Raw genomic sequence first — 22,000 nt, 5'->3', positions numbered from 1 at the left:
CATAATTGGTGAAGGTAGATAAATGCTTTCAATTCCTCTCTCAACCTTCCTGTTAATCCAAAAAAACTTTTGCGGTTGTTATTTCCCCTCTTATAAATACGGTAAGCAAGAAATCTGGCACTGCTGTCCCAGAAAGGAACTGAAGGGAGCAGACAAATTCTCCTCTCAAAGAGGAGGAGGAATTGCATGTTTTTCTTAAAAGAAGCAATTACCTTGGTGTCTGCAGAAGGAGTTGCATTGGGCATACCCCTTTGCACTTGATGTCTGCTTGGTCTCTGGCAAAATACTGTCCCCTTCAGCTCCTTCTCTTGGGAGTTAACCGTTTTAGTAGTGGCTCTTCAGTTTCCTGTTTCATGCCCTTTGGCTTCTGTCAAACTGAAGAAAATTTTCGATGATCTCTTTGCTTGGTTAACATGCATCTTCAGTGCCTCTTGGCCTCTCTAGGTCAAGGTTTAAGAGCTTTGTTCCACAAAACTAAAATAACCTGTAGCTTGGGGAATAACAGATTTGAGTCACGTTCAGTTCGGCCTCATTGTTTTGAAGGAAGGGAAGGCTTTGGCACAAGGCTTGCCTTTTGTAATGAGTTGGCTGGCTTACTCATGTAGGTGTGATAGGTATATTCTTAGACTCACCTCCATTATTACTTATTCAGGAAGTCACTCTAGTCTTTGGTTGGTAAGTGGATCATTTTTACATCCAAATGGTTTGGCGACCTCTTCCTGCACTTATATTACTCATCCATTTTTTCTCAAAGAAATCACAACGGGTCAAAATATTTTTGTTTTGTTGGGGAGCTGTCTGGACTGTATGTTTGTAATTGTTCCTGGAAAGAAGCTGAAGGAGCCTGTGGAATAATCCGGGGATGTGTGTTAACAAGTGTAGATTTAGGTAAGGTTGCCAGTTGCCTTAACTCAGTATTATGAACGTGCCATTTTTATTGGTATTTGATGTCCTTGAACTGCTGTGCCTTTCTTCTAAATTATTCTGACTGATCCTGTGATACTTATTTTGACAGTGGGAGACCAAGGTCTCATGATGCCTTCACCCCTCCACAGCAGAGGGATTCCCTCCAAGTGGCATGGCTGAAGTCTGCCATATTTCTCATCTTTCCTCCCTGAGGAGCTGTGCACGGTCTTTTGTTTTGGTAGCGTCTGGTCTTTGGTCATGCATCCTAACTTCTGAGACACTGAAAACATGATCTTAGACCCTCATTCTGTCCCTAGGCAGGAGGAGTCCTGAGAAGTGATGTTCTCGGCTCTCTTTGTATTGGGCCCTACACTTTAGATGTGTTAGACTTGGCTTACTGAATCGTTTAGAAATAAGACTAATACCGTAAACTTTATTTGTTGGGGTGCTATGAATATAGCATAGAAATCAAGGTGAGCGCTAGTTCAGATCAGCATCTGATTTATTTTTCAGATTTCTTGGCTGGATGAAAATCCTAGTTTCATCTTGTTTTGTATTTTTAGTTTCCTAAGGTGAGGTAAGCAGGATTAGAAATATGCAATTACAGGATGTAACTTTTTTAAACTTTGTGGTGATGAGAGTTGGGGAATTTTCTTCCACTTGAGGTGTGGTTTGAGGGTAAGAACCAGAGGGAAGGTACAAAGGCTTCTAGTTAAATATAAATATTTTGAGTAAAACCCGTGTTTAGGGTGACCTTAATAAAGACAGTCTTAGTGATGGTTGATTGGGAATACAAATGCTTGATTTGTGCTCATGGAGCTCTTGGAGCTGGTAACATCAGCTTTTGGCACCTTGTTTATTCTTGGAGAAATATGATCTTTCTCTCTGGGTTGTTGAACTAGCTGAATAAACGGAAATGAGGAAAGTGCTCTCTTTGCACCTCCTTCACAGGAGCTACTGCTGTTAAAAGCTGGTTCAACATTTCAATAGATACTGGTTTCAGTTGCTAGTCTTTATCTAGCATTTGATAAATTGAAGCAGAAAACAAGTCCCCCTGAATGTTTGTTTAAATAGTAGTTTGTCAATACCTTAGTGCTGCCTATAATAAAGTCAGGCACTTTTTAAAAATTTGAGCACAGCATCTAAGCATATTTTATCAACTAATGTAGCATGCTCAGATCTGCTGTAGTACTTTATAGGTTAGGACCTCCCAGCTAGATGGAAAGGGCAGCAGCCTTCAGAAGCAACCACTGTGTGAAGAGCAGCTTCTGTCAGCAAGGGAGGTTGATAAACCTCTAACCAATGCTTTCATCAATGCTTTGAGCAGTCCTGAACCACAAGCCCCCTATGTGTGGTCAGCTGAAGGTGCACATCTGCGGTGGAGGTTATAGCAACCTTTGCCTTATCCAGTGACTTTATTCCTGGTCATACTGAATAGCTCCGTAATGCTTTGGGCAACCCTTTGCTTAGGTTCCAGATTTCCACCCTTAAGGAAGGAGTTGAGTTACTCCATACCCTGGTTACTGCTCATTCCTTGCTGACAAGGCAAAAGTAGCTCAGGGTCAGTGATGTTAAGGCCTCCAAAGAGGTCCAGTGATAAAAGCAAATGTCTGTCCTTTGTCTGCTGTCAGCAAGAAATTGCCAGTTAGACTGAAGTTTGTAGCAGCATGAGTTGTGTTGGGCTACAGGTATTTGACTGTCATAGGTGAACTTGAGTTTTGGTCCCTGACTCATTCAGAGTTTGAGGATGAAAGGTGGGTAGACCTTGTGTGTCTAAGATGTTGATTTGCTCATAGCTGATTCAGTTATGGAGTTTTTTTGAGTGAGGAAGGGAGTATTTTTTTCTCAGAATGAAATGCTTTGTGTCTAGGTCATAGATAGTGCCAGCTGCTTCTTTCTTAGGGCACCTGGGAAGGATGTTGTGTGGTAAGACAGGTCTTTAGATCAGACTCCATTGGGCTATGTGGTGTTTCTGAATTGCTCTGGAAATGATGGGAATGTGTTTTTCTAGTTTTTCAGGCAGTACCTGAGCACTAGAGAACCAGATTGTGCTGTAATCTGCAGAACTGTGTGAGCAGTTCATCGATGCCACTTTTTTGCCATAGGCATCTTCTGTTCAGCCGAGAGGCTTCTTTGCTACATGGCAGGAGAACTTCACCTTTAATTTGGCACCTGATACTTAAATAGTGACCACCACATCAGAGGTTATTAAGCTGTAATCTGATGATGATAGGAGCTGGTTGGGATGGATTTCAATGGCTGAGAGTTGTGCGTGGTAAAACTTTCACCATCTCAGTTGACTATTGATTGGTCTCTCTCTGCCTTGGTTGTACTTTGATGCTAGGACCTTCACAGCCTGGGCATTGATAAACCTCTAACCCATGCTTTGATCAAGTGATGTTTTTGGGATGCTTGCAGAACTATTAGAAAGTGTTTCCTGATGGCTTACTCAAAGCTCTGTGTGTTTAGTGCAATTGCACCTTAGCGTCACAGCTTTTGGTTGTTTTTTTAAGAAGGAAATTCTTCTCATTTTTATAGTTGAATGGTATTCTTGTGTTGGGAGCCAGCCTTTCAAGGAAGGTGCAAGTGAGAAATTGTACAAATAGAAACTTCATTATTAAACACATAGCACTGCCCAGAAGCATGCGTTGACCAAGTACGCTGTGTCAAGAAGCATGTTTAATGTAGAGGAAGAGTCAATATTAAAAGCTCCTTCAGAGGTGATTTAGGCTGGGTAGATGAAAATGAATACACCTAACATGAAAGGAAACAAAAATTAACTGCATTGTTGGAGTTGCTATTTGATATTTCTTAAGGCAATTTTATTTCATAAAGTATTTTTGCTACTTGAAGGAGCAAGTCTTGACACATAAGTTGGAGGAGGGGGAAAAAACCCCAAGCGTTATGATTAGTTTTCTCAAGTAATTTGGGGGCTAAATACTTGTCAAGGCATTGTTTTCCTTGCTTTTTGTAACTCATTAACCATGTGCTGTTTAGAGTTCTGTATTGTTGGATCTCAGCTTTTTCCAAGTGATTTATTTTGATTTCAAAGCAATTTGCAATATGTGGGAATAATTTTTTTTCAGAGCAGGAAATCAATATGGAACTTATGGGATGTTAAGAATGACCACCATGTTTAAAATGTTGGTATTGTAGGCTACTTCCCAGAAAGCTTAAAATTAAGCAAATGGAAGTGTCTTAAGCATTTAGAATTATGTAACTGGTAGAACATTTAACTCCAACAAAATATTCCTTGGTGCCAAGGAAAAAAACATGTGGTACTCTCAGCACAAAAGCTGCCTTCTTCAGGCCCCTGTGTTGCAGGGTGCTATAGAGCTTCTCTGTGTACTTAATCTTCTATTTTTATTGCCTTTAGGTATCATTGATGCTAATAAGCAGAGGTTTGATGCAGCAAAGGGATACGGAACTGCAGGTGAATAGAGCCTGGAGTTGCTTGCTGCAGGTCTGAAGAGCTCCTATTCAGAGTAGGCTCTCTCCAGAGCAGAAGAGATGCCAGGCAAGGAGGCAAGAAACTTTCTGATGTTTGTTCACTGATCATAAGCACAGTTATGATCTCTAACCCTCAGGCCTGGGGAATACCTGATTGACCTGCACTCTGCTGTTGCAAAGAGTTTTTTGGATGGCTACCTCTGTGGCCACCATAGAACCCCCAGACAACTCAGCCTGTAGCCTGTTTCGGAGAGCAGTCTATCCTCGGGAGGAAATGGGCAAGGTAATGATGTTAGCCAGCTCCCAGTCCTTTCCCCAGGGCTCCTCTGATCCAGGTAGGGTTATTGTGTATGCTAAGAAGCACAGATAGTGATTTCCAGTTCTGATACTGCCTGAAAATCATGTGCAATTAGGTCCTCTTGTATGGCAAGAGGAGAGCTGTAGCACAGCCCACGTCTGCCATTAGAATAAAAATGGAAAGCTTTCCATTTGGAAAGATTGAGCACTGTCGGTTTGTGTAATTTTTCCATTGTTTGGCTCTATTTCCATGAGTTTGCACAGAACGATCCTTGGATGAGGTAAAATACAACATGAATTTTTCTCTTGGATAACAATGTAAAGAACAGTGCCTCTTGAAATTTCTTGCCTGTACAAGAGCTAGTAACTAAAAGAATGTAGATGGCTTTAAATCTGGTTCATATTATAAGAATTAGTGGAAGTCTGTAACTATAGTGTTAGAAGGGTGTTCTTTTTAATTTTTTCTGTAAACCCTTAAGATCTCCAGTATTGCAGTGACGTTATGCCAGTGTCTGAGTGTGGGACCACATCTGTAACTTCTCAAAAGCTCAAACATATTTTTACCTCTTTGTTTCTGAAGTCATGCTTACACTGCCTGATATTTTACATAGTGATATATTCACACTGTCAATCTTCTCTTTAATAGCAGTTCAGGTCTACTGCATGATGCTCATTTTGAATCTAGAGGGTATGAAATGCTAGAAAAAAATGCTTGCAGAACCTTAACTCTGGCCTTTGAGCAGTTTGGCTGTGTAGTTTATGGCCATCATCAGGCGTTCAGGGTAACGAATACTATGGACTAAATGGTGGAGATGTTATATTGAACTTACCTGTAACTGAGTTGAAGTTGAAAATGTAACAGCTATAGATGGCCTGCAGTGTGGATGAACTAGAGGTTATGTGACTCATAATATAGCCAGTCCTCTTATAATTTGGGCTGTGCGTAATCAGATGTGTGCATACACATATGCACGTGCACAAAATTAGCTTGCTATTTCCAGAGTGCTGCTTCATTTTTAAAACCTTAATGTTTTATCCAGCTTTACGAGTTAGAGGAATTGCAGTTAATCTTACTAAGCTTTTGTGGTAGCGATTTACTTAGAATGTCTCATCGCACCAGGCTAGTTTAATAGTAATAACGTTGTCGTGTACCCTTCCTTGAAGCACTGGGGTAGCCCAAGATGAGCCAAATTGATTGACTGCCTATCTCCACATTCTCTGAAATATTTAAAATGCATAAATATTTGCCCAGAGTGGCCTCCAAACAGGAGAAAAATGATAAAGCTACTGAATTGGGGTACACGTAGGATATTTTGGAATCTTGCTTGACTTGAAGAAATGTGACCTTAAGACTTCCTGAATGTTTGGTTTTTTAATTGAGGCTATCATCTGGAGAACAAGGGGAATGTAAAGAGGCTGTCTTAAGTGGGTGGCACTGTCAGATATCATAGTATTTGTGGTTAACAAAGAGAAGGCTGCCTGTCAGGCAGGCTGTGTCTTATTCCTGAAGATTTTAGTACTAAGAGCATGACATGATGTCTTCCCATTGGTCTGTTTTGTTGTCTTGAAATTATTAGAAATTCATGTAAAGGGCTTTTGCTTGGGAGATGAAACTTAAGTTGACAGCAGTAGGGGCATGTTTGCAATAGCTGTGTGTCTCTTCCTCAAGTTAAGATATGTATCCTAGTTAAAGTATTTAAAACGTGTTTTAATGTTCATCATGGCAAAATATTTGGAGGGTTTAAGATGCAATAAAGTACTGGAACAGTGTAAGGACCAGTGTTTAGCAAGTTGTGCCACTTGGATCAGTTCTTGCAGATTGGCACTGGTCCATTGTGCAAAAATTCTTGTTTTTAAATTAATCCTTAGACATCTCTCCAGGTAGAAACCTTTTGCTGTCAGATCTAGGCAAAGGTTGAAACAATACCCTATTTTGCAGCAGTCTCTTTGGCCTTATCAAAACAAAAGCCATGCAGTGGAGTAGCTTTGACTTACAACACATCCTGCGAAGACGCATTTGTTCTTGCATAAAGTCTGCTCATATAAGCCTCTAATTCATGGATGTAAACTACACTGGTGTGCAAGCGTGTACTTATCTTGGCTAGAATAACTATCCCTAAAAGCACTCACCTCTATTAAAAGAATGGGTTTCTTATAATGTATTGAAGAAAACTGAATTTTACCTCAGTGCTCCTGATTACTTCTTTTGCAGAATAGTAACCGTACCCACACTTAGTAGCTGAATGCCTTTCAGTGGTGCATTGAGCAGTATAACTTGAGAGGCTAACGTCTCTACTGCACCTTTTAAGTGTCTTGTAGCTATTATCTAAATCCCTTCTAATTTGTCATTCATGTGGTAACAAAATGCCCATACCCAAATGTTTCAGATGAAGGTGCATGGCACTTTTCAGTTAAGGTGGAAAGAAAAGGCCTTGTCTGTTCTTAATGATACTGCCACTTCAGAGGGATCTCTGCCTAACCTCGCTTTTTTTTTTGTTGTGGCCATGTTACTCAAAATGCTAAGCAAAAAAGGCATTGAGGCTCATGTCTTGTTGAAAACTTAGTGTTCAAATTCGGTGGATGATGGTAACGTTTCTTCTCTTGTATAATTCTCTAAGTGTCAAGTGGCTGTTGCTTGAGACAACCACAGTGATGTTTAAACAATTCTCTATAGAGGACCTGTTGTCACTTCTTTTTTTGAAAGAACTTCTAAATGAAACAAGGCATTTTATATTGCTGTATGATCTCCATTGGAGCATATAAAAATGAAAGTTTTGAGACCAACATATGGAATGATTTCCATTTCTCAGTGTCTGCCAGAAACCTGAAAGCTTATGTGCTTCAAAATTTGACTAATATGCTTTCTGTGAAATTTAACTGATTTCCCCCCTCCCCCCTGCTGATAGCACTTTCATTTGTGTGGAAGAAGCTTGGCTGCCTTTGGCCTGAAATACAGCAATAGCGGCACTGCTGGGGAAAGCTGGATGGGTGGGATAGACTTCACTGAGGCTGCGAACATTTGGGCTTTTACATTGTGGAATCAGCTGGATTATTTTTGAAAACTGGTTAATACCAAAGTTTGTTGTGACCCTCGGAAGTTTATGGGTAGACTCATCAGAAGCTGAAGACCAGCCTCAACAGGGTCATTGTGGCACCTCAACTATGGAGATCTATTTTAAATGACAATAATAGGGGAGTTCATGGTCTTGAACCCCTGTCATCCATGGCTGTTCTCCAGCTGGAAAGAAATCCTAGTTGTATTGGCTGCTGCTAAGGAGGGATGGGGTAAGAAGGCTGCTGGTCTTGGCCACTTTCTTCTGGATATTATGGAATAAGTCTGGCTTCTAGCGCTGTTAGAGGTGACACTGATTTCACTGCAGCCCACTTAATGTTCAACTTGGACAAATCCTTGTTAATTTTTATCCAATTTACAAGCTTATCCCATACTTACTAAGTAGTTGTTCACTTTGGTTCATGCCTCTGGTGTGAGTGGTATGCTTATGCTTGGGCTCTTCAACCAGGTACTGTATTTTGCCTGCAAGGGACAGCTAAGTAACATGCTGGCAATCAACAAAAGCTTCGAAAAGCCTTGCTGCTTAAGGTTAATGTCCATGGAGACCACAGCTAGGCTGGCTGCTGTAGGTATGTGCTACCTACCTTAGCCAGAGAGCTTCCTGCTGGGAGCTGTAGATGTGTTGTGAAGTGGTGGATCAGGTCTGGTTGGGGTAAGAGTAGTGACTAACCATCCCAAAACATGGCACTGCCTCTTCCCAGACCTCATGGGGGTGCACTGAAATGTCACATGGACATATCCTCAGCAATCTTTGGTGTGTGCACCATACTTGAGATCTTGCCTGCTGTCCAAGTAGGTAATGCCACATGCTGTGGGGTCAGCTCTGTGCAGTGGCAGAGGCATGGGGGATGGCTCTAGTATGCTTGACCTGTTACTATGTTGCTACCAGGCCTCTTCATCTGTCTTGGAGTCTCTGGGAATCCAAGCCCCTCTCAAGTGTCTCCCTCTTCCATTGTCTCTTTTCCTATACTGGACTGATTGTACTTCGGGGCATGACTGAGGGCTGACATAAGGTCACCATGTGTGACCTGATCAGAGCTCCTGGTGTCTCAGCCTTGATCTGTTTCATCTTCTCCTGTGCAGCTATTAGCTTCGCTGAGCGTGTGGATGACTTTCACCCAATTACAAGAGAAGAGTGAAGAACTTTTGACCTGCCTACTTATAACCAATACCTCTAAGATGGCTAGTTTCTGCTATTACAACAAAAGTAAGCTTGCTGGGCTTGTGAGTTATACTTCAGCAAATCTAGGAAAGCTCTGCTTGGAGGTTAGTGAACAGAAAGAAATGGTTCAGGTATTGGCACCTGCATCAGTTCTGTTTGTATCTTTAACTCTTGCACACTAATTTATTTGGGATCTCCTAGCTCTTTTATTCAGCATGCATTAGTTCATAGCTGGGGGTATAAGTAAGTATTGGGGTTTTTCTTCCCTTCTCTTGTTAAGTATAGAGCAATAACTTCTGTACTCTAGAAAGAAGAATAATTACAGTATGTTTCATGGAACAAATACTAATAAATAGTGGGTTTTGCATGGTTGTCATCTAAACTGTATTCTAAATATCTATTAAAAAATACTCTAAAGGAGGTTTTTCATGGCAAATGAGCATAATGATGGCACTGGGAAGGATGTTTCCTATTCTCAGAAGGGACTTCAGATTTGTTAGACTACTTTTATGTGATGCATAACTTGTGCAACTGTAGTAATGCGGAAAAGCTGAGGATGGCAAAATTTGGGCTGATCCTAAAGCCTACTATTAACACTTGATTGGTATGTTGAATTTGGATCTTAATTTGCAGCTTAACTAGGTGATGTCAACTTGAATAAGAGGGTTATGGGAAATCAGCTTCTTCCAAGAAAGGTTTGTGCCTGTTAGTAGATGCTTTTATGGCCAACCAACCATTGTTTCTGCTAAGTAACAGCCAACAAGTTTTCTTGGGTACATGTTTTGTTGAGCTTTGTTTGGTAAAGCTTTTAAAAGCGGTAAAGCTGTGTCACATTTACTCTGAATGTGAATTGCTACAATCTGATGTTAAGACTGGGTGAAAGGGAGGTACAATCCAGAATTCATCATCTATTAGGCCCTTTGTGTGGGTGAAGCATGGCACTTGTCGAGAATAGTCTGTGGATGCTACACAAACAGGATGAGAGAGCCAATGTAATGCATTGTTCTAGATCTGTTGGTAAATGTAAGAGGTCCTCATCTGAAGGACGCAGGTCTAAGATTGGGAAAATAATGTTGAAGTATGGGGGGTTTTGTACAGCTTTGAATGTAAGGTAGGAACAGAATGTTCTTTGACAACAGTAAGAGGCAGTGTAATTTAGTGAATAGGATAGGGACTAAAAGTCTCTTATCTGTAATGGACTCGTATTCATGATGCTTGATAAACTAACATTTTTATGTAAAATGGATATATCTTATAATAGCATGGTTGACTAAATCTGTAGGTAGAAAGTGTTTTGCTTTTTATAAATAGCGCATGGGAAAGCTTTCTTCCAAAACAAATTCAAGTTGTATGTTTACAAGTATGGTATTTAAATTTGGAATAGCTGAAGAATTGTCAAGTGCATAGCTTTCAGGCTGCTTAAGCACAAAAGCAATGAGTTGTTTAGAATAAGAACTTCTCCTTATTTCTGTTTTTTAAAAATAAAAATCTGAGCAGTTTCCTGAAGCACCCCAGCACAGATCCTGATGTACTGACAAGTCACACTCCTCTGCACAGACTTTGTCCGTGAGGCAGCTGCAGCAATTCTCTGAGAGCAAAAAATAAAGCTGGGGTTGTGTAACTTAACCTGGGGGAGGAGGGGGACATTCCTGGTGTTGAAGAGAAAGCCATCAAGTCAAGGCCTGGGTATGTAGGCTTGCTGGGGGAGATGTATGCTATGCAGGCTTCACAAATAATTCTCAGAAATAGTGTATCGAGGAGAATCTGGGTAGACTTCTCGTTGGAGGAGCCAAAGCTGTGCCGTGGCTGCCTTGTCATTTGAAATGTCAGAGGGATCTGCACTGATTTCAGAGCTACCCAGCTTTTTTTACCTCCCACCTCTGGAATTTCTTCCTTGTGCTGTCTTAATTGCTCCAGCTCCTTGTGCCCTTCTACTACAGCCACCCCAGGTCTTCTCTCCTGCGCTTTGAAGATTAGGTTCAAAATAAAGCCTCTCAGCGTAGCGAAACCGGCATGCGGGATTTGATGTCAAGTGTGGAAGTGTGAAATGGCTTGCAGCTCTGTAGCATGGCCAGGGAAACAGCCTGGCGTGGCGCTTTGTGGAGTCGGCACCTTTGCAGAGCAAGATTTAGTTCGGCTAAGTTAAGATGAGGTTTAAAGTATATTACTGACATGCCTCTGAGTTCTGTTGTGCTTGTCACCCAAAGTGCAATTACCCAGGCTATGCCACAACGCTGAGCTTAAAACACATGGGCAGAAAGCCAAATTCTACACTTACCAAGCACTTTAAATAGAAAACTACAGGACAACTGACCTGCAGGTACCTTTCCCTTTATAAGGAAAGCTGATGTTTCTAACTGCCAGAGGCTTCTTTGCTTTAATTATAAATGCATTGATAAATGCTGTTGTATAATACTGATTTGCTAAAATAATGGTTGGTCACAGCTTAATGTGATTGCCATGTAGAGTTTGAGTTTCAGGCAGAATATAAAGTCTTTTCCTGCTCTAGTTTTGTTAACCTTGTATTAATAGGTACAGTGAAAGGAATACTCGGGGCTTTCTCCAATGACACTGTGTCAACCATGGCAAACCACCAAGGTTCTCAGTACTAAACTGTTGAGATCATTTTATAGTGTTTAAGTAGGTCTGCATTGCAGCAATGGCACATTCAACCTGTCTCAAGCACAGTAGTGGTCTGGTAGCGACAGCATGATATTTAACACCATTTGTGAATTGACCCAGCTTACGAGTTGGTTTTGCAGCCCATGCTTAATCCCATGTTGCCATGGTTAGGCTGCTACCAGTATCAGTGCTAATGGATACAAGGCTAGTATGGTTGCAGCTGTAAATTTGTAAGTCACAGCAGTGAGGGCCATGAAGACATAAACTTGGGAAGCTGCTCTCATATGGCTTCAAATGCTGATGGTACAAAGGTGCTCGTAGCTTTGTTGGTGGTAGAACTTAACCAAACCTGGCTTAACTATTTCTGTTGGCTTATCCCATATTTTATAAAATGTAAATTCTGATCAAAGCTCTTGTTGTGATTGAAGTTGTGATGCCTTCTTTTTTTGGGTCTAGCATAGACGGACTGTGAGAAGGGGAGTGCTACGCTGGGTCTTATTTCCCTACTTTTACTGTTGTGAAACTCCAAGAAACTGCATTTTATCTCTGAGGACTTAGCTGCTTGCAGACCTCAGCTGAATTTGCCACCAAGTTTGGTGGCTGCCATGGCAGGAGAGTTGACAGCTTAAGCCCCACTTAGTTAAAACATGCATATAGCTATGGCGACTATCCATTTATAATTTCTTTGTGGAAGTTCAGTGATATCTTTTAAAAAAGACACGTTTATGGGTGTGCACTTCAAGGCCTAACTGAGTTTGATAAGTATTATAAGAAATATTGAGTCATTCTCTGCTTCTCTTGGTAACAGAAAACAAAATAGAAGGAGACTTCAGAGAGTTACTGAAAGTGACAGCATAGGCATGCATAAACCTGGTTTGGATGTATACCTCTGATCGCATCTTCCCCTTCATCGCCTCAGTGCCTTGGAATTTAAGCTATCAGAGTTCTTCCAGCTTTACAGGAAACCTCACTTCTCAGGGTATAATTAAAACAAATCTGTTCCTATGAAAGGAACTTGAGATTCTTAGGACAGAAGATCTCAAAGGCTACTAAAAGTTTAAAAAAAAAAAAAGCCAGATTTCAAAATGACTGTTTCTGGCAGCTGATTTCCTAGAAGTCATGGTGAACGGAAGGGAAGCCCAAGATAGATGAGCTGAGGTGCTGGTGTTGATGAAGTGGTTGTCTTGGCAACTGCAGTCACTTAAATATCTCTAGGAAAATAGCTAGCAAATGTTAAGATTGAGAAATGGCGATGGGTTGACAGAAGAACCAGGAGCAATGAGCATCTTGAGGTTTATACAAGGAATTGATTTGACTACATTAGGAAGTTGCTGTTTTCAGTGGTGGGATTCTTGGGTGATGCAACCTTGATGGTTCTTCCCTTGTAATGATAGTGTGTCTGGCTGCCCTCTTGCTGCATGAAGCAAGATCCTTGGGGAGAAACACTGACCTCCCAGTGTATATTCATTCCCCAAAAAGTGGCTGATGAATGTGGTGTGAATTCAGGTACTACTGAAGTGCTTCGTTTTACAGCACCACTGTTGGATGTAGTTATACAAATATTGCTGCAAAACCCAGTGCAGAATAAACCCTGCATGCAAGCACATATGAAAATTGTATTTCATGTCAGAGATAGATTGCAGAAGCTGCAACTGTCAGTGATTGTTTTAGGTCCTTGTAGTGCTTATTGTGATGAGAAATTGAGACATCTTACCATGTGTGTTTTGCTAATTATGATTGTACATGCTGTTTTGTGGTTCTGTAGGTAAAACTGGTAAGTTTTAATCTTTTACTTTCCTTATGGAGCACTTAATTCTTTCACATTGGCACACAAAGCAAACCCCAGAGAAAGCCCGACTGAATAAAATGAGCGGAGTTTGAGCCAATTGTTTCCTGCTGCCACAAGCATATTTGTAACTGCCAACTATGACAGGTATTTCTACAGGCACTGAATCTTAAGCAGAACACCGGGTGCTCAGAGAAGTTACAGAAGACTAAGTGTATCCCTTCTGCCTCTCATCTAATGGCTGGTTTCTGAGTTTCTCTTTGTGTAGTAACTTGTGAAAAGTTGTAGTCAAAAGCTTCATTCAAATGGAACTGGAAAACTCATAAGCTACTTGTTGCTGCAAAGGGCAGTAAGTGGTGAAAACTGGTGGTAGGATCAATTTCCTATCTCATTTTTTTTCCTTTTTTTTCCTAGGAAAAATCCTACCCTACAGATACAGGAACTATCACTGTATATATTTTTTTTTCCCCTGCACATTTAGAAGCTACCTGGCTCTACCAGTAGTGGTCAGGATAGTAGGTAGATTGATAATTCCGTGATGCAGATCCAGTTTGGTTATTTCATTCAAAGCTTTGATCATTTGACTAGTTATTTATGCTCAGCCACATTTTTCAGCATAGGCAAAATCTCTTCTAACTTTCCCTACTAGCAGTGTAAGCCAGTGTCAAAATTAATAGTTGTTTGGACTTCTGAAGCCTTGCCAAAATAGAGGGAAGTTTTCCTTGGCGAGTGACATGAGCTTCTGCAGTACTGAAGTGTTGAAGTAAAAAGTTGCAGTCCCTAGTGTAATGCAGATGCTGATAGTAAGTTCTTTATTTGTGAATAGTTTTAGCTGAAGGAGCAATGGCAAAAAATACCTATTTAGGTTTTCCCACCTTTCTGGCTCATAAGCTTTTAACCTGTCTCACATGTCCCTCTGACCCTTCAAGGTGTTCTTAAAATGAAAGTGCTAATCTCAGATACAGGACTTGGGACTTCTCAACAGCTTAACATTCACAGATCACCTCTGGAAGTAGAGTAGTACATTTTCCAAATATTTCCTATCATGGGCAAAGAATATTTAATTGAAGTGAGGGAGTATGGGATGAAACCTGAGTCACCTGATGTAAACTCTTTGAATTCTGTATTTATAGTGGGCTGCTCTGCTGTTTGGATGTGCTATTCTTTATCTGTCTAATTTCACTATTTTAACAGCTAAAAGTTCCAAAAAGGCCTGGTACAATCAAAACCACCCTCTTGTCAAAATGAAGCTTGATATAGGGAGCTTTATAAACTAGGCACATGAGTAGTCTGGGTTTTCTAAAGAGAGCATATGGTAGCTGGCACTTCAGCTGGAGATGACTTGGTAATTACAGCTCCTTTGTCTGAATCCCTCTGCCATTTCATGGGGCTAATGGCAAACTAAGCTGCTCTTTGTAGATGCAAGGAAGGCAGACTGCTAAAAATACTTGGTTTCTGCACATCTTCAGTTATTCTATCAGACTTGCACTGGACCAAAAGCTTGGAGTCCAAGGTATGAGGTCAGAGTGGTTAAACTCATCTAGAATGAATGAGTAGTCCTACCACTAGTGACAAACCTTCTGAATGGAGAAGGATCTTGATTCTCCTCTTGATCTGTTTTAGGACAGGACAAGGCATGCCTGTTCTTAAAGACCTTTGGTTTTTTCCTCTAGCTTCAGGTGGTAGCTGGCTACTGAAATCAGCAGAGAATTGCTTACTTAGGTGTTATATTTTGACAGTCTGGGTGTTTCATTGTGATGACCTGGCTTTGAGAGTGAGTCACATCGACTTCTGTGATTTAAATGTTTCAATTCTAGTTCAATGTGTTTCAGCATTTGTGAACATAAATCAGCTAAAGTTTGGCCTGAGTTGCTTTTATTCCAAGGTGAGTGTAATAGACAGTTGAACAAGCCCACTAGAGAAGCTTGAACCTGAGCAAATGAAATCTTAGTTTGATTTTGGTTTTTGTGGGCTGATCCTTGGTGTGATTTAGCCAACAGTCGCTAGAACAATGGGCATGGTTTCTACTGCTCTATGCCAAGCAAAACAATCAGAAAGAACAATTTATCTATGATATAGTGCCTGACTCATGCCACAAGGCTTGGTACTCCTTTAATCCTTTTATAAACTGTTTTATCCTAACTAATGTAATTGTGGATGTTCTTATTACCCATATAATGCCTAATCCCTTTTGAATTCTGCTAAACTGTTGGCTTTAATGTTGCTTAGCAATAATTAGCAAAATACAGGTGGTTTGTGTATTGTTCAGCTCTTGATCAAAACCTTTGAAATTTTGTTTGTGCTGACCTGTTATGCTTTTATGTTGGTAGTACTTCCACTGCTGAACAGTGAATGGGAACTCGTTCAGACGGATACTCGCATCAGCCTGATTGCCAGCCCTGAGCTTGGATCTTTTCTTATGCTTGTCTTCAAAGCTCTTGTGTTGTCTTCCCACTTGACATGGCAAGCTTTTAAGAATGCTTCTTAGCCTCCTTCCCAAAGTGTGGAGTATTTTGTAGGAAGCTTCACACTCACAAAGAAAACAAAGCATCTGTATTTCTCTTTATGCAAATCTGAGTGGCGTTGCTGGATCCCCTTCTGCTACTTTCAGTTTGACCATGCTCTTCTTACACATGGCTATGATAAAGGAGGAATGGTAGCTGGTGTTCAGACATTTTCAGTGTCTGATCTGGAGGTTGTTTAGCTTTGCTAGGATACTGGAGGGGCCTTTGGTTCTGATTCCTTGTTCTTCCTTTCTCAGATGCATTTGTTCTAGGCAAGTTTGGTTGTTGAAGGTCAAAGCTCTACCTAAGGAAAATACAGACTTCTTAAATAATCCCTGCTATGCTTTTGTTGCAATATTTTTATCCCATACAATTTTGCCTTGTAACTCTTATCACAATTTTAGAGCAATCTCTGGTAAGTAGGGTAAAGAACTAAAATTGTGCAGAGGTGCCTGAAGTGTCAATAGCTTCAGCACAGAGGAGTGATATTAAGGGCTACCCCACTTATTTTAAGTGTCCAGCTTTGTAGTGGGATTTGGAGGAGTTCTGCCATCTCTTGTCTGGGGACAACTGTGCCCTCCTCAGGGCTTTGGCTTGTGCAAGAAATTTAATTAGTGGTCCCCAGCCAAGAGTACTGGCCAGCCTTGGCTTATTGCTTGGAGATTTGTTCAGTTTCCCCTTCATCTTGAAGGAATTAAGCCTATATCTTCTGGATTTTTTGGGTAATGTAGTCATTGGACTGAATTTATACTGAGGAATCTTCCTTCCCATTGTTGAAACTTTTGACTCATGGGCTCTTGGCTACTTAGTGGTGTAGTGTCAAAACTCAGCCAGGAGTGAGGGAACATACCTCTGTAGCCTAAGGTGCTCAGATGGAAGGAGGGATTGCTCCTGGTTATCAGCTCACTTTCCAGTGTGAAATATTAATAATCCTGACAGCTTTTTCCAAGCTCTGTGCTCTGGGCAGTCGGGTTTCTTTTGTTTTCTGGCTTGGGCTTTTGCATTCCTGTCTAGGCAGTGGCCTGACGCCAAGGGGAAAGCTGAAGAGAGCTGTGCTTAATGCCCTTTAACGTAGGGCATCCACCCAGAAGGTCGAGGTTGCAAGTTAGTGCCTTTGGGCCAAATACCCTACCCAGTGCCAGCTGACTGAATAAAGTGTCCCAATTTAGCTTTTTTTTGAGAAAAATAGGACAATCATCTGACTGAAATGTGTGGTAAAAGTGGTCATGTACAGGATTTCAGGCTTTGAGTCAGCCTTATACACATAGCTGTGTGTAATCTTGAGTTCATTATTAAATTCCCAGAGTTCAGTGTTCAGGACACTTTTGTTGGGCAGGTCACCAACCACTGCTGAGAAGGAACATATGCAAAATCCTGGGTTTAGACCTGGAGTTTCACAGGCTGAGTCCCTAGTCAGCACTGGCTCCTAAGATTCACTTTGTAAGCACCAGACTTGTCATGCTCACCCATGCAATGCTTACCATGTCAGTCCTGTTCTAGCAGTGTCCAGAAAATCAAAGGATAAGCTACTTGAAAGTAGCTGTTAAATAATCTCTGCTGGAGAGTGCAGGATCCTTTTTTCCTGTTTAAACTACTTATCTTTTTTGAGGACACTTCTGTTACCTATGGGTTAAGGAGGTAAACTCAACTGGTTCTTGTTCTGTGCTCAGTGCCTAGCCATGTATTTATGGGAGAAGATCTTTCAGTGTAACAGGAAGATTACTTTTAAATCCATCATTATAAACACTTTGTCGTTGGCTGACTTTTTTTGCATATTCTTAGGTTTTTCCGGTGAAACATTCTTATTAATTTGCTGTAGTCAGTTGTCTCTTGGATGAAGCTGTGATTTTAAAGACATCATTTCACATTGGAAGCAACTTTAATGTCCTATGATAACATGTACAAGAATGTCTGATCAGTCAGTGTTTAATTTGCAAGTTAAAAATCTTGCTGTTGTGGCTTTTTGTGTTAAACTGCTGAACTGTAAGGATAATGAACTAGTGATGCAGACTTCCATGATCATTAATCTGATATTGCACTAGCTGTGTTTAAAGCTAACTGTTCACAGTAAAAAAGCAAATGAGCTATGTGTTACCTTAGATATAATTAGATATGCTGCCTTGTATGTTTATTTTGGAGATTAGAGCAGAAGCATAAAAACCCCTACGATACAGGCTGCAATGCCCAGTGCCGAAGTGATTGTACAATGAATGTGAGCTCTGCAGCACATACAGCTTAGTGCACAGTATGGGCTATCCTGCTTTGGATTTGCTGAGAAATTTTTTTTTTTTCCTGCTGATAGGAGAATGACAGCATTTTTGATCCTGATGGCTGCAGCCAGTAGAATGGTCCTACATGAAATATGAAGTCTGGTGTCCACAGACATAGTACCCTGAGAGGTTGGACAGCATTGCAGTAAACATGATGGAGCTTGTGCTGCACATGTCATTGCTTGGATGCTCTTGAGGTCACTTCCCCATTATCCAACTCCTCGATTTTTCCCTCTGACAAAGATCAGGACTGTTGAGCCTGAAGTGCTGTCCCACTTGCTGTTAATACAGGCTGTAAACAGCCACTGTGTTCAACCTTTGTATCTCTGCAGGCTTTGTATCTTGAAAAGATGACACGACTTTGCTGAGCAACACTAAACATTAGTTAGTTCTGTAGGTGTCTTCCAGATACTGGTTTTGAAACACTTTGAAGCCATAAAATATATTGGATCTGCTGTAAAGCTGCCAGTATATTTGCTTCTAGCCTGAGAGCCATCTTGCCAGCAGGAGAAAGTACTTTTTCCTATAAAGCCCAAGTTGATTTAAAGGCTTTTGATTGGTTTTGGTGTGGTTTTTTCAAAGCACCTGTAGCTGACTTTGTAGCTATTGGTCCAGTGTAAGTTTCAGCATCTGATTCTTCTTTTTCTGCTTTCATACATTAATTTGAAGGCTAGCCTCTTCCCAACAGGACAACTGAAAACACTGCAGAGTAACTTGAGCAGTAAACAATCTGGTACTCAAATGAGGCTAATTGCTGCATAACAAGAATAAAGGAGCATATTTTGAAACTTGTCTCCTTTTGCAGGAGGCAGTCAGTGCTATTGGCATGTTTTAAGGGCAAGATATGTGTTACTGCTTGTGTAATGTCCAGAGCAATGAGGCTGTGACTTGCTAGGTGCTCTCAAACCTGCAAAGTTATCTCAGCCCACAGATGCAATAAGGGGTTTGTGGCTACTAATGAGCTGCAAAAATGATGGTTGCTGTACATCTTGTGGTATGCAAATACAAGTAAATTAGAGCTTTCTTGAACGCCCAGCATACTCTGAAGGGTGGCGATGGGTGATTTTTCTGATGTAACTAGGCTGTGTGAGAGCTGGTTTCTGGTGAATGCTTGCTTCTTCCACTCTCCAAAAAGTTGAACATGGGATGCTAATGACATGCTCCATAGAGGTACATGTGTTGCTGAAGTGATAATTTTGAAATCTACACTGTAAATTAGGTGATCACTAAGTCTGGTCAAAAATTGCTGGCGTAGCTATCTTTATCACTAAACAAGCGAGTAGGTCACTAATTTAACTTGCTTGGATTATTTTTTCCCTGCTGTCATCACCCTGTGCTACAGCTGCCAAGATACTGCTTGGGTATTAGGATGGAAAAAGAAGGAAAACACTAGCTATGTTTTTTCTTCCCAGAGTAGAAAAGTACTGATAGAATGAATGTATGCATGCATGTGTGCAGTTTCCAGATAATCAACAGATTATTAACACTTAACCACAACTGACAGTATACAAAACTATCCTGTCATGAGTTTTGTATTAGGAAAGGTAAGAGACATTTGTGCAGGATTTCAGTAGTAGCCAAAGGCTCCTGATTGGGATTTTTTTCCTATATATGCAATCCCATGCTTGTTGAAGGAACCAAGTGGCTGCTTGGTCTAATTGTGTCCTGCCTAAACTGTTGACACTTCACTCGAGAAATAAAGGTGTAAGTGGTCACTTTGTCCAAAATAAACCATTTAAGTTAAAAATGAGGTAATTCCTGGCTAGTTTATTACCTGGCTGCACAAACAGTGGTTCCAGGAGGAGTGGGAGGAGGAACCTCTGCTGTGACTTGTGCTGGTTTGTTCTTCTTGCTTAGGGCTTATAGTGTTTGGATGCTAAGGTATTTAAGCTATAATACTGAGAAATTCAGGCCCATAGTCCAGTGTAAGAAGTAGGAATCAGAAGTTTATGCACTTTTATTTTGGGCGGGGGTTCAAATGCCAGTGACAGTGCTGCCAGTGACAGTGCTGCCCACACAGTCATTATTCATCTGGTTCTTAATAATCTGTTTGACATAGTAATTCTGATTGCCATTTGTGTCCTAATGTGACAACACATCCACTGTGATGCTTGATTGGAACCCTGAGCTGTCCTGCTTGGTGCCTAACTGGTTACCTGCTCTTACAGTACCTACAAGTCCTTTTTTAAAGGCTATAAATCTAAACAAGCTCTGGGACCATGTTGGCGTTGAGCTTCCAGTGCTTTGCTGTTTCCCTTAGCAGTTGGTACACTGCAGCTGTTTGTGCACAAGTGGAACTGTGCATGTGGGCATCATAATAGCTGCTACTTCAGATGTCTGTAGCGGTAGAGAGAAAGCATGTTGGTAGTGAGCAAACGGGATACTGAGAAGATATGTGATGTTCTTCAAAGGTAGCTGGAGAAGGAGGGCATTTAATGGGGAAAATTAGACACAAGCTCAGGTTTCTAGACATGTTTTGAACTTAATTCGATAGAAGTTTATTAGATAGTGGTGTGGAGACTTTCTACCGTAATTTCTCCTGGACAGCTGAAGAAAGTTTACAAGGATGCTGCTTCTCCTTTGCAATACCTTCTTGGAATTGAAATCTTTCTCTTCAACTGAGAAGTCCAAGCCATGCCTTTAAACTAGTCTCCACCTGTGCTCACCATCTGGTACCCTTTGAGCTTCCTTGGTGCTTTAATGAGTTCACTGTAACATTTTCTGTTATTTTAAAATGCCTCCTCACTGTTGACAGGCTTTTCATGCTACAGCATAGTGAAGCTGACTGTATGGAAAATGAGCTTGAAAGAATCTCCAAATCTGATTTTGGCACTAATATGAGGTTACTTCCAAACAGTTGATACTTGAATCAAACTGTCATATTTTAATTTGTTGTCCTTCCCAATACTGATTTATGCACTAAATCACAATTGCTTATGTCTGCTCAGTCCCCTGTTTTGTCCCTGATATGCCTGGAAGATTTTAATAAAAAAAATTAAGGCAGCTGAACTTGCATTGTGTATTTTGATGGGGAGGAACAGAGCAACAAAAGAAAGGCTTTAAATATGGCTTGGTCATCCCTTGCAAATGAATATAGGCATTTGTCTGAACAATTAGTGGTAGATGCTGGAAGTAATGTGTAGAGTGCCAGCCTGTCCCCCAGAGATGGACACCGGAGGCTCACCTGGGGGGGGGCGGGTCTGCAGAGCATTTTGATTGAGAGTACCACTGTGTAGCTCAGTACTCCTCATCTTTCATGTTAGCAGAAAGGTAATTCGCAGAATGTATGTTAACCTTGTAAGTCTTAATTTCCCCCACATCCTTTTTTATCTTGCATTATAGCAGTCTGGTAAGTGCCACTTGAACTGTATAGCACATTGAAAAAATAATACTGGGCTAAATACAACTTTCTGAAAGCATCTTCTGAGAAGAATCCAGGAGTCTAAATGCTGACTTCTGGAGTGTGGGTAGTTGGTTTGGTGCCTTCTCTGCCTTTTTCCTGTACAGACATATAAACACTTCAAGGCTATGAAGTGGCGGACTAAAGTGGCACACGTGGTATCTGAAATAAATTTGGATTTTCGACTCTTCTAGGCTGTTGAGACTATTCTAGAATTTAATGACCTAATAGTTCAGTTGGAAGTGACCAGAGCTGTTAGGACATTGAAATTACAAACTAAATACCACCAGGTAGAAAATCTTCCAGCCTTTTGCTTACCTTTGGGGGAAGGGCTATATGTATTAATGAAGTTAAGGAGTTTTCTTGAGTTAGATGACCAAGGGGTCTCGGGGATGGTTTCAAAGAAGGTAGCAGAGTGACCCTTTAGCTTGTGATACCCTGGTATCACATGCTTCCTTACTTCATTATGCTACTCTCTGCAAGTGAACTAGGTTTTATACTGATGTCTGCAAATCTCATGCAGTAAGTGT

General features: G+C 40.9%; 1 protein-coding gene across 1 annotated transcript in view; it reads left to right on the top strand.

Annotated features, from left to right (window-relative positions):
* The window catches only part of LOC141917951 (ubiquitin-conjugating enzyme E2 R2), a 55,479-nt gene that overhangs the window by 983 nt on the left and 32,496 nt on the right, over positions 1 to 22,000 (top strand). The gene's annotated exons all lie outside the window — the stretch shown is intronic.

This window comes from Strix aluco, chromosome Z, assembly GCF_031877795.1.
Source record: "Strix aluco isolate bStrAlu1 chromosome Z, bStrAlu1.hap1, whole genome shotgun sequence".
NCBI lineage: Eukaryota > Metazoa > Chordata > Aves > Strigiformes > Strigidae > Strix > Strix aluco.
This window is presented reverse-complemented; position numbering and strand designations above follow the sequence as displayed.